The following is a 10972-nucleotide window of genomic DNA, read 5'->3' as shown; positions in this document are numbered from 1 at the left end:
CCTCCTTACAGTTTACTACAAGTTATGCTTTATCCGAAAGGGGAGTTAATAATTGATTCTAGCGTATATCCATGAAAATAGTATTTTCTAATAGTGAAGAAAAATAATTGCTTTCCGTTTATATTTTTTCCAGTATCACACAATTTTCCCTATTTCCTAGTGTTTGCTCAGGAGACTCTAGATCTGATTCTGCCTTAGTTTGCGACAGAAGAGGTCACATACCTTTCATAATTAGATCCATTCATAATCTCAGAGTTGATCTCATCACTTACAACTCCTATTTCTGGATAAGTCTCCTTTCACATGTTTATGATACAGAGAGTAAGTTGGGTTTCTGGTACCACTGAGTGGCTCTCAACTTTCAGCCTCACCTTAGCATACAGTGAGAACACATCTCAAGTGCCCCATGCAGGGCTGGTTATAGCTTTCCATGGGCATAGCCACACACACACACACAGTATGAGGACACAGCTTGCACTGCTTACAAGAGTCAGTTGTATGCATCTGTCCCCACTTCACTCAATGACATCACATTGGCAGCTGGAAATAAGCCAGGAAGCATTTACACCAAAGAAATTGGCCAAACACTGCCAATTAGGGCTCCATCCTGCCCCAGAGAGCCAGATGTTAGACACTGCCAGCACTCCACTATGCACACATGCAGGGATCAAAACACAGATCAGGACATGATGCCCACTTCTCTCCTCCTATCTGCCCCTTCACTGCTCAGACTTCTGATGACCTGAAGCTCGGTGGGGAAGTACAAATACTCTGTGGTTGCCAGCAGGCCAGGGTGCCACAGGCCAAGCTTGGCTCCAGGCAAATCTATGCAAGAGGGCAGGTGACACTTTCTCCCTCGGACATGCATCTCTTGACCAGTTCCTTTTCCTGATCAGGGCTCAGCTGATCCTTGCTAACTAGAACACGAAGGGCTCACTGTCAGGAGAGGAAGGCCCTCTTCTCCTGCATCTCCTGAGGAACTGCTGCAATCTTGCTACCTGGCTCTGAGCCCAAGGAGGAAGCTGGACAAGGTGCCAGTGATCAATGGTACCATTTGGCCCAGGACTGAAGGCTTTCCTCGGCTATGGGGCCATTTGGTGCTAGAATCAAGGATGTTCCAGACAGCTGGTTGGTTGGTCACCTTCAGGGCATCTGCTATCAATAGTCTCTGTGAGGCTCAGAACAATACGAATAAAATCTCAGGAAGCAGATCAACTGGAAGACAAAGATGTCTGTCTGAAAAGGTGTGTTCCTCTGTAACAACATCTGGAAACAATAGGAAAGGCAGCCAAGAAAACAGAGTCCTAAGGAGAAACATGAGGTTTCTGTCCCTAGGAATTAATGAGGGACCTGGAGCTCAGTCCTTCCTCCATTTAGGAGCTCAGTTATCTAACATCCAGGGCTTTGGGCCCATGGGAACACGGGTCTGGCTTCCTCCCTCCTGACTGTAGGCTTGTGCAGGCTCATCACTATTCCAAGGCTGTATGTCCTGTCAATAATTCCCAGTCACAGACATATGCTCTTCTCGGTTTCCTTCCCACCTGGCTGGTGGGACCTGATGTGCAACTGCTGAGCCCTGGGAGCAGCAGGTGGCTGGCTTGGCACATCAGCCTGTCCACACCAGATAAACAGGCCCATCCTCACAAGGATGCTCTGGCCCTTTCCAGATGCAATGTTGGGATATATGCTAAACTTTCAACTTTAGAAGAACCAACAATGACCATAATAATAATAGGGCAAGTCTTCTTGACGCAGCATGGTTGAATTTGTCTTAGAATGAAGCTATTTTTTGTGGTTTCCCATTTTCCCATCTCACAGATAAGGCAGGGAGTCTGGCAAGCCCCAAGGTTGCTAATGGTGGTGTTGAGTGGCCCAGCCCAAGCAGGGGACTGAGACCCAGGCTGAAGCTTGTCTTGTCAATCAGCAAGAGGCTGCTTACCTGTGCCTGGGGATTCAGAGGCTGAGATAAGTGACTTTAGGCCTGATCACTCAGTCGCTTTGCCTTCCTTCTCCTGCTGTTTCCACTCTTCTAAGGGTCTGCTCAGGGACCACCCCTCTATACTGTCCTCCTGGCTTCCCCAGCTGAGTCAGGGCTCTTGTCAGGCTTACTTAGTGCTCTGTGCACAGATCTCTCATTGTCCTCACTCATATCAGACTCTTTCTCTAGTATCAGACTTCAGATGAAAGGGAGCTGTCTTGTCTTTGTATCTAGAACAGTAAGCTCAATAAATGCCCACTGAATGCTTTGAATGAATGCACCTATCATACGCCGGACACAGTGGTGAGCAGTTCATTATTCAGTTCTTAAAGCAATTGTGTGATCTAACTTTACAATTGAGGAGAACTCAGAAAGGTTAAGAAACTGTCTCAGAAAGTGACAGAGATGTGGCTTGAACTGGATTTGTTTAATTGCACTGGCCCGTAGATTGAGGGTGTTCAATGGAAAGTCTTCATCTTAGTCGCAGGATGGTCACTGTTCAATGGCAAACAGAAATATTTGAGTGAGTGTGAGTGTGTGTGTGTGTGTGTGTGTGTGTGTGTGTGATTATTGCTCCCAAAGTTATATAGACAAGTGGTTAGAATCAGTGCCTGAGCCAACAGACCTATTTTCTATTTTTACTTTGCATTCCTCATATCTCTAGTGGAAAACTCTAGAACTGTGCTATCCAATACCATAGTCATTAGCCACATTTGACTATGAACCCATGAAATGTGGCTCACTTCAATGTATTCTAAGTGTAAAATATACTTTGGCTTTCAAAGATTTTGTAGGAAAAAAAGGACATACAATATTAAAATGATCATATTTTGTACATATTGGGATAAAGTATACTCAAATGTATTTTATCTGTTTCTTTTTTAATGTGGCCACTAGAAAACTTTAAGTTACATATGTGGTTAACATGACATTTCTATTGGAGTGCACCAATGTCCTCGGGCTGCGTTATAAGTTCTGGGACAGAAGGTGGATGACTTGTTAAACCACTCCTCGGGCTTAGAAAGTGCTTTTAGTCCATTAACATTCACTGAAACACAGTGGATCTGGTTAGGTGTGACGGGCGTGGCCTCTGCCTCCCTCCTGGCTCTGCTGGGATGTGCTCAAGGCACTGGCTGGTCACTCATCTTGTTCAGTGGCACATGGAGCTCTTGACACTTCATAATGTTTCTGCCTTAAACAGCACTATCTCTTCTTTCTTGAGCAAAGTGCTTCGTCATTCCTTTCTGGAAGAAGTGTAGGTGATGAAACAAACAAACACACACACAAACAAAAATGGCCTGATCTCCAAGGTCATTCCCGAAGCCCAAGGCCAAACTCAGAGGAGCCTGCAGCTTCCTGAAGAGTCCACCACACTGAGCAGCCTGGAAAATATTCTTCCTGTAGAGGATCTGAGCTCAGCAAAGCAGGCTCCATATCCAGGCTGATGGGGGAGAGAATTACAGCATCTGAAAGTCTGCTCCCTCCCAGGATGGCAGCATTCAACGTTCTCTGGGCTCAATAGCTTTCTTTCTCCTGCAGGAGTTGAGAAGTGCCGTGGTATTCCTCTTTGATGGTTTAAGAGTGTTTTGTGCCTTTTCCTCTTTCCTTTTTATATCCAGCCCTCTTCTTTCTCAGTGCAGCCTTTACACCTGTTTCCATAGCAACCACCTCTAGTGTGTCCCTGACTGTAAAGAGAAATCTTGCAGATGTGCGTAGGGCTCCAACACCCTCCAGGAGCTATTTTGATTCTCAGGCTCCTTATCTCCCTGCACTGATTTTCTTGTTCATTTTTCTCCCTCCAGCTGCCCCTTTCTCCAAATACCTCCAAGTCCCTGAGGATGCCTCCCGCCCCTCAATGTGAACCTGGGGCTGAGCAGGGAGAATGGTGCCCACGATGAGGCAGAAGGCTCAGGTCTCATTACAAATCTCAATTCCTCAGGCATCTTCGACACATCCTCAACACAGAAGCTCCCGGGGTGGAGTCAAGGCCAGGAAGCCAGGGGCTGCAGGGTGAGGCTGTCCAGACCCTACTAGAGGAGCATCCTTACCTGCCGGCCTGCAGAATGTGGAGATGCCTTGGCTTGGCTATCTTCACCGCAAACCTCAGCCCACATTCTCCAGTCGCCAGTCTCACCTCTGCCCCAGCCTCAGAGGGTCACCTATAACCACACCTGAGCCTGTAGTTGTCTCCAGTCCCCTTCCTTTATTGGTTTTGAGAGCAGGGCAGGCTAGAAATACAACACACACACACATGCACTCCAGGGCTTTGAAGATCCACAACAAGGGAGTCAACACCCCACTCCACCCCCACTTTCCAGGGCCAGGCTCAGCTGGCCATCTGGAGAAGCAATGAGATTGGTCAGCCATCTCTCAAAATATTTTGAGGGGTCTTTGCATCATTCCTCCTTGGATGTGGACATGATTCCACTGGTTACTCAAGCCTGACAGCCTGATTGTAATAAACATGTAACAGAAGAGAACCTAGTCCTCCTGGGTTATTTATTCACCTAAAGCAAAGCCTGGGCTATTTTTAGTATATGATGTCAGCAGGTTGTTTGCATTCTTGGAAACTGGCAGAGAGCCACCTCTCACATGATCTATGAAATCACTGATAAATGCTCCTTTCACCAAAAGAAAAACAGCTTAATAAATGCAGCCTTTTTCTGCTTTCATCTTCCCTCCCCTGCCCTCACCCCCTCTTCCTCCTGGGAAAGAGCCACTGTCCCCCACCCCCTTGCCCGTCTGGGATTTGTCTTCCAAGGCAGAGCCTGTGAAGTGGAAATGAGTTGCTGGGTATCACAGAACAAAATGAGGCTGTTGGGATGCTCTGATGGTTTTTTCTTTCCTGGAGCCTGGCAGACTGCCAAAGCGCTAGCGAGTCAGATATACACACACAAAAGGCAAATGTACACAGCAGTGGCTTTATGGGGCTCGATATTTATGGCACAGCACCCGCGCAAGGTTGCTGTTTTGCAGTTGAAGATGGGAAATAGATAGTGATTCAGGATTGCCATTAAGTGTGAAAACAGTCCCCATACAGATTGTGGGTAATAAACCCATAACGGAGAAAAGCCACAAAGCTCTGACCAGCCTGGAGGCCCTGGCTTCGCACTCCTGATTGGCCTGGAGGATAATATCTGGGTTGGGACAAATCTGTCTGCTTTGCATCCTTCCAGCATGCACTTGCTCTGTTATCCCAGGCTGGGGGGGGGGGGGGGGGGTTGGGGGGTTGTGTGTGTGTGGAATTAAATTAATTCTTACTCTCCTGTGGAGATCAGTTTATAAAGCCCAGAGCACAAGATTTAATTACCCTTATCTTAGCTCCTGTAAAAACAAACACCACTATTGATCACGGATTCAGCCAGTCCCTTTCACAGTCAACTGTCACATTGGTGGGTTGTATACCTGGCCTGGCAGTCTTGAGTAGGGTGTATCTACATGTCTTTGTCCTCAGCTGTGTCCACTCGCCCCCTGTTCCAACACTGGCAGATACTGTGAGGACAAGACAAGGGTTTATTTTCAGCCCTTTGTTATTTTGGATGCCCTCACTAAGTTCCCTTCCCTCATATGCTGTCTGTGAAGCAATCCCAGCTGGTGACACTCACCACAGGCATGTGAAAGACTTGGAGAGTTTCAAAAACACCACGGGGACAGTGGCTGCCATTGACCTTTCCCCCACCCCACACGTGCGCTGAGCCCCGCTGGAACACTCCCTCCATCTCAGGTGAGAGAAAACACGAAAAGGAAGGAGGAGAGAGTGAGAGCAAATCAGGCTGTGATCCTGGTGCAGCTGCTCTGGCTGCTCACTGGTGAGGAATAGGTGAACACTGGGATGGACATACAGATAAACAGATGGATGGATGGACCCAGGCATCACTACCTCAAGCAGCAAGAAATTCCATAAAATGAACACGGGTTGTAGGTTAAAGCTTTTCTTTGATTCAGTCTTCAAATTAGCACTCATTTGGGGTTCCATAATAGAAACTACAGATGAGTAAAAGTCTTTGTTTTCACTGGGATTATTTTTCATTTTTAAATAAGGGGCTTTGGACCCAGATAACGTGTTAGTTCCCTCCCAGGCTCTGAAATATGAAGGTTTTGTGATGGTGTCCTTCTGTGACTATGAGTCACCAGGGTGAATTAACTCTCCTCTGAGCGGTGACTGTTTTCCCCTTCCCAGGGTGAAGTATTGAATAAATGGGCTCTATCTCAGATATGGATACTTCTGGAACTCTCTCTACACAAGGACTGAGCTTCTGCTGGACGCTACTCTGGATGAACATTTGCTCTCACTCTGAACACAGCTCAGTTGGGCTTTCTGTAGGGCCAGACAGTGCATATAATGATGATGGTGATTTCTGTTTTATACAAGGAACAGTCCTTTGGGGCACAGCTACTTGAGAGGGGACTGTTATTTCTGTCAGTCCCAGATCTCACATAGAGCAGCCCTTTGGCCTCAAGCAGAGTGCCATGTGATGGGACCATAACCCAGTCTGGGGCCGGCCTCGAGTTTTCCCAGTCTGGGCTGCAGTAACAGTCTGTTTGATCATAGTACCTTGGGTATGGTATGGGGAGACTAGAGCAAGTCAAGAGAAAAAGACTGAGAAAATTGAAAGATTGTATTATATTTACAGGTGCACCAGGAGAACACAGCATGCCATGCAGGGCCACGTTTGGAAACAATGGAGTTCGTCAGGAGGCAGCTGGGGCAGGGGAGATGGGCTGTGGCAAGAGTACTTATTGTGGCTTTCATTGGAAGGAATGGGTGAGATAGGGCAATCAGACCTAAGACTGGCTAGCTGTGTTCAAAAGTGGTACCCCATGAAAGTCATGTTCACTGTGATGGTTAAAGTATAAATTTAAAGCTAGCTGAGGGCTTCAAATGTTTATAGGTCTATTAGTTAGAGTTATCCAGAGAAACAGAACCAATTGTGTGTGTGTGTGTGTGTGTGTGTGTGTGTGTGTGTGTGTGTGTGTGTGTGTGACACAGAGAGAGGAGGGCAGATTATTTTTATTTTAAGGAATTGTCTCATGCAATTATGGAGACTGGCAGGGTTGGTCTCCAGTCTGGAGACTGAGGAAAGAGCTTATGCTGCACTTCAAGTCCAAGTCCATAGATAGTCTGATGGCAAAATTCTTTCTTGCTTGGGGAAGGTCAGTCTTTTGTTCTATTCAGGCCTTCAGCTAAGTGGGTGAGACCCACCAACATGAGGAGGAGACATCTGCTTTACTCAAAGTCCAATGATTTCAATGTTAATGTTATCCAAAAATATCTTCATAAAAATATACAGAGTAATGTTTGACCACATATCTGGGCCCAGTGGCCTGGTCAAGTTGATACATGGAATTGACTGTCACAATTTGCTTAGGGAAAGCTAATGGGCTCTTAGGTGGCTGTTGAAGCATCACTGACAAAAATTAAAAGTATCATTAATACATGGTCATTGGCTCATGTGGTAGGACCTTTGAGGTGTTTTTACCTCCCAATACCTCAGATCACCCAGGGAACCTCACAGATACCTCAGATCAGCACCTCACAGCTCACAAAACACATTCACTCCTGTCGTCTCCTTGGTTCTCACAGTGGCTAATGAGGTCAGCATTTCTTTCCTAGCAGAGACTAGAAAATGTGAGCAGAGCAGTGAGGTAACCTGGCCACCCCTCTTCTCTCTGCCTGCAGGTCAAACAATGTTGCAGGTGGGAGAGCCAGTCTTGAGACCATCCTCTGATCTCAAACAGTGGAGCGGTGTTCCCTGAGCCATCACTGTGGACAGGCACAGCTCCAGGCACCTACGTCATTCATTTGCTTAGTTTTCTGGACAGTTTGATAAGGGGCCATCACTGTCACCCCGTCCCACAGGCAGGGTAGCAGAGAAGCACACTTACCACATCATACGGGGTATGCTGGGCCCAAAACCTGGCTGGAGTTCACCCTCTTCACCACCTTCTCTCCTACCTCCCCTCATCCAGGGCTAATGCCACTCTCTCCTCTCAGTACCCCAGTCCAACACCCTGCCACACCCCTACACCCACAGTTCATCTCTGCAGACCTTACTGAGCACTGGAGGCTGTAAAGAGAAAGCTGAATGAAGATTTGGAAATGAAACACAGAGAACTCTCTCCAAGTGGAGCAAGTTCTTAAAATGAGGCTGGGGTTCTGGAAAGCAAATATCGCCTCCCAAATATCATATCTAGGGTTGACCCTGGTTGACCAGCTTCTCAGGAGGGGCCCTAGGCCTTGAAACATTCATCCTATCTCACAGCAGGGGTTCCCTTTGCTCTGCCCCCGCATTATGTACTGAGCCATAGTACTGCCTTTCCAGGACCTGCTGAAGCTGGAAACCACATCCACTCAATAAACTGTCAGTGAGGGCCAAACATGTGCTGAGGGCTGAGAGCTGAGAGCTGGAAGATGAGGAGGATGGAGGACCTGCCCTCTAGACACTCACAGCTTAACAGCAGAGCCATACCTTCCAAGCAGGTGTGTCAACCCAATGGCAATGCAGCTGGCCAGCCTCCCCATCAGGCCTCCAGAAAATCCCCTGAACCCACAGAGTGAGGCATCACCACCTCTGTTCAAGGGATGCTGGCAGCTCTGTGGGGAGAGGACCGTTGACCTGGAACTGAAAGAACAGGGCCGTGGATGAAAGAAGCGAAGGGCAGTTTGGCAGAAAGAGTGGCACCTGCAAAGGCACAGAGGCTGAGAGCATTCAGTTCTGCGCAGCGGGATAGAAACATGGGCAGAAACTATGGCACAAAAGGCAGGTGAGGTAGATTGTCCACAACCTGATGTCCCACCAAGAATGATCTGGGATTTTCTCACCTAGAAATGCTCTGCCCGGCCCTGTGCAAGTTCACCAGCACTTCTGAAGCTTCACAAGCACCGCGTGGAGGTCTCTGATACACTCCAGGTGGTTACTAAGGTCTGGTTTGGGCTAAGCCCTGGGAAAGAGCCACACAGCCTACAGAGCAGGCTGGAGATAGCTTTCTGACCTCAAGGAATTTATAAGCCAGATGGGGAGCAAGTGCAGATGCTCTCAATGTACAGTGGGTTTATGTCCTGATAAGCCCATCGTAAGCTGAACATGCATCAAATGCACCTAACCTACTGAACACCGTTGCTTCGCCTAGCCTGACTTTATGTACTCAGAACACTCACATCGCTCACAGTTGAGAAAATGATCTGATACAGTGAATACACTGTATGTAGACCAGTGGTTCTCAAAGTGTGTGCCAGGGCGCACTGGTGCACCCTAGAAAATTGCCAGGTGCACCCTCTGGTATTCCAGAGAAATATGTGCCTGTTGGAGACCAAAAGACAAACATGATTTTTTGAGTTTAGATTTTTGGGGGACAGAGGTGTGGAGAATTGGCTGTAAGCTAAGTCTGCCCAACCCCCCAACTCACTTGCCTGATTAGGTTGCAAAAGGCTGTTAAGCTGTGGTGCTGGATTGTTTACACTACCCCCCATGTTCCCCGGAAAGACTGGAGACAAGTTTCTTCTATCCTTTGTTTGGTATAAAGTTAAGATGATATGTATGGTGGGGGTTTTCTGCACTCAACACAATTAAGAGTAAAAAGAGAGGAATTCTTCAATGTATTGACGAGGAAATGAGAGTTTACCTTTCAAATATATGCCCAAACATTGAAAAAATCGTTAGGACACATCAAGCTCATGTTTCTCATAAACACAAGAATGAAAAAACTTAACACATTTGTGCTGGGACCTGCCATATTTACTAAATCTTACTAAGAATGTATCTATATATATAAAAAGATAACTTTTTTGTCGTTTTTTTTTTATTTTTTAACCCCTCCTTTTTATGAATTCTAAAAAGCATACCTCAAACAATGTAACATAAAAATGTTTTTTGATGTCAGAATAAATTTAATTTTGTCGTATTTATTTTGTTTAATTACCATAAAAGCATGCTTAATTATTATAACATATTTCTCAAAAATTTGTATATAGTGCACCTACAATTATTTGTAGGATTTTAAATGCGCCCCAACTTCAAAATGTTTCAGAACCATTGCTGTCGACCATCAGCTGTGTCCTTCCTGCATCGCCTTGCCACCCTGCATCAGAAGAGAGCATTGTACACGTATCACCTGCCTAGGAAAAGATCAAAATTCAAAATTTTTTTCTTTTTATTTATTTTTCTTTTCTTTTGTATTTTTTTTCTTTTGGTGTCATAATAAATCCATTTTTACCCTGAAGTCATAAAGATATTTTTCTACTAAGGTTTTATTTTATTTTTATAAATATTTTTTTAAGATTTATTTATTTATTCATTCATTCATTTTAGAGAAGACAGAGAGAGAGAAGGGAAGAGGAGTAGAAAGCATCAACTCCCATATGTGCCCTGACCAGACAAGCCTAGAGTTTCAAACCAGCAACCTCCACGTTCCAGGTCAACACTTTATCAACTGTTGACCTGGCTACCACAGGCCAGGCTAATGTTTTATCTTTTATAGTTGAGGTTTTAATTTACCTGGAAGTTTTTGTAAATGGTGTGAACTAGGTGATACATTATTTTCTATAAGGATAACCCATCCATCTGGTTCTTTTCACTGAAAAATAATTTCTTTTCTCGTTGTCATTGGGAAGTATACACATACCAGTGGGCCTATTTCTGGGTTCAGTACCATTTCATTAGTCTATCTGCCTCCCCTTGCAGCAATGCCATATTGTTATAATTATTATAGTATCATTATAAATCTTGATATTTGATTCTTCTTTAAGTGTGTCCTAGATATTTTTGGCGAAATTCAAAATCTGAAGTACAGGTTCCCTGGAATGCATATTACTTTCACACCACTGCAAAGTCACAATTAGTGGTTGAACCATCATATATAAAGCATTAGAGGCCATGCAGGAAGAATGATCAGAGGCCAGGCATGTGGCTTCTAGGGACATGCAGACAGGGGTGGTACAGGGACGGACAGAGCACATCCTGTTGCTGAACCTGGTATGACCACGTCCACGGGCCT

The 10972-nt window shown here is 45.7% G+C and overlaps 1 long non-coding RNA gene across 1 annotated transcript; it reads left to right on the top strand.

Annotated features, from left to right (window-relative positions):
* The first annotated feature begins 5769 nt into the window (after window positions 1-5769).
* LOC136403525 (uncharacterized) lies at window positions 5770-6889 on the top strand. The gene is made up of 3 exons (XR_010751144.1): window positions 5770-5896; window positions 6166-6329; window positions 6613-6889. It is a non-coding gene; the product is annotated as an uncharacterized lncRNA (long non-coding RNA).
* The last annotated feature ends 4083 nt before the right edge of the window (window positions 6890-10972 follow it).

Source organism: Saccopteryx leptura, chromosome 1, assembly GCF_036850995.1.
Source record: "Saccopteryx leptura isolate mSacLep1 chromosome 1, mSacLep1_pri_phased_curated, whole genome shotgun sequence".
Lineage (NCBI taxonomy): Eukaryota > Metazoa > Chordata > Mammalia > Chiroptera > Emballonuridae > Saccopteryx > Saccopteryx leptura.
This window is presented reverse-complemented; position numbering and strand designations above follow the sequence as displayed.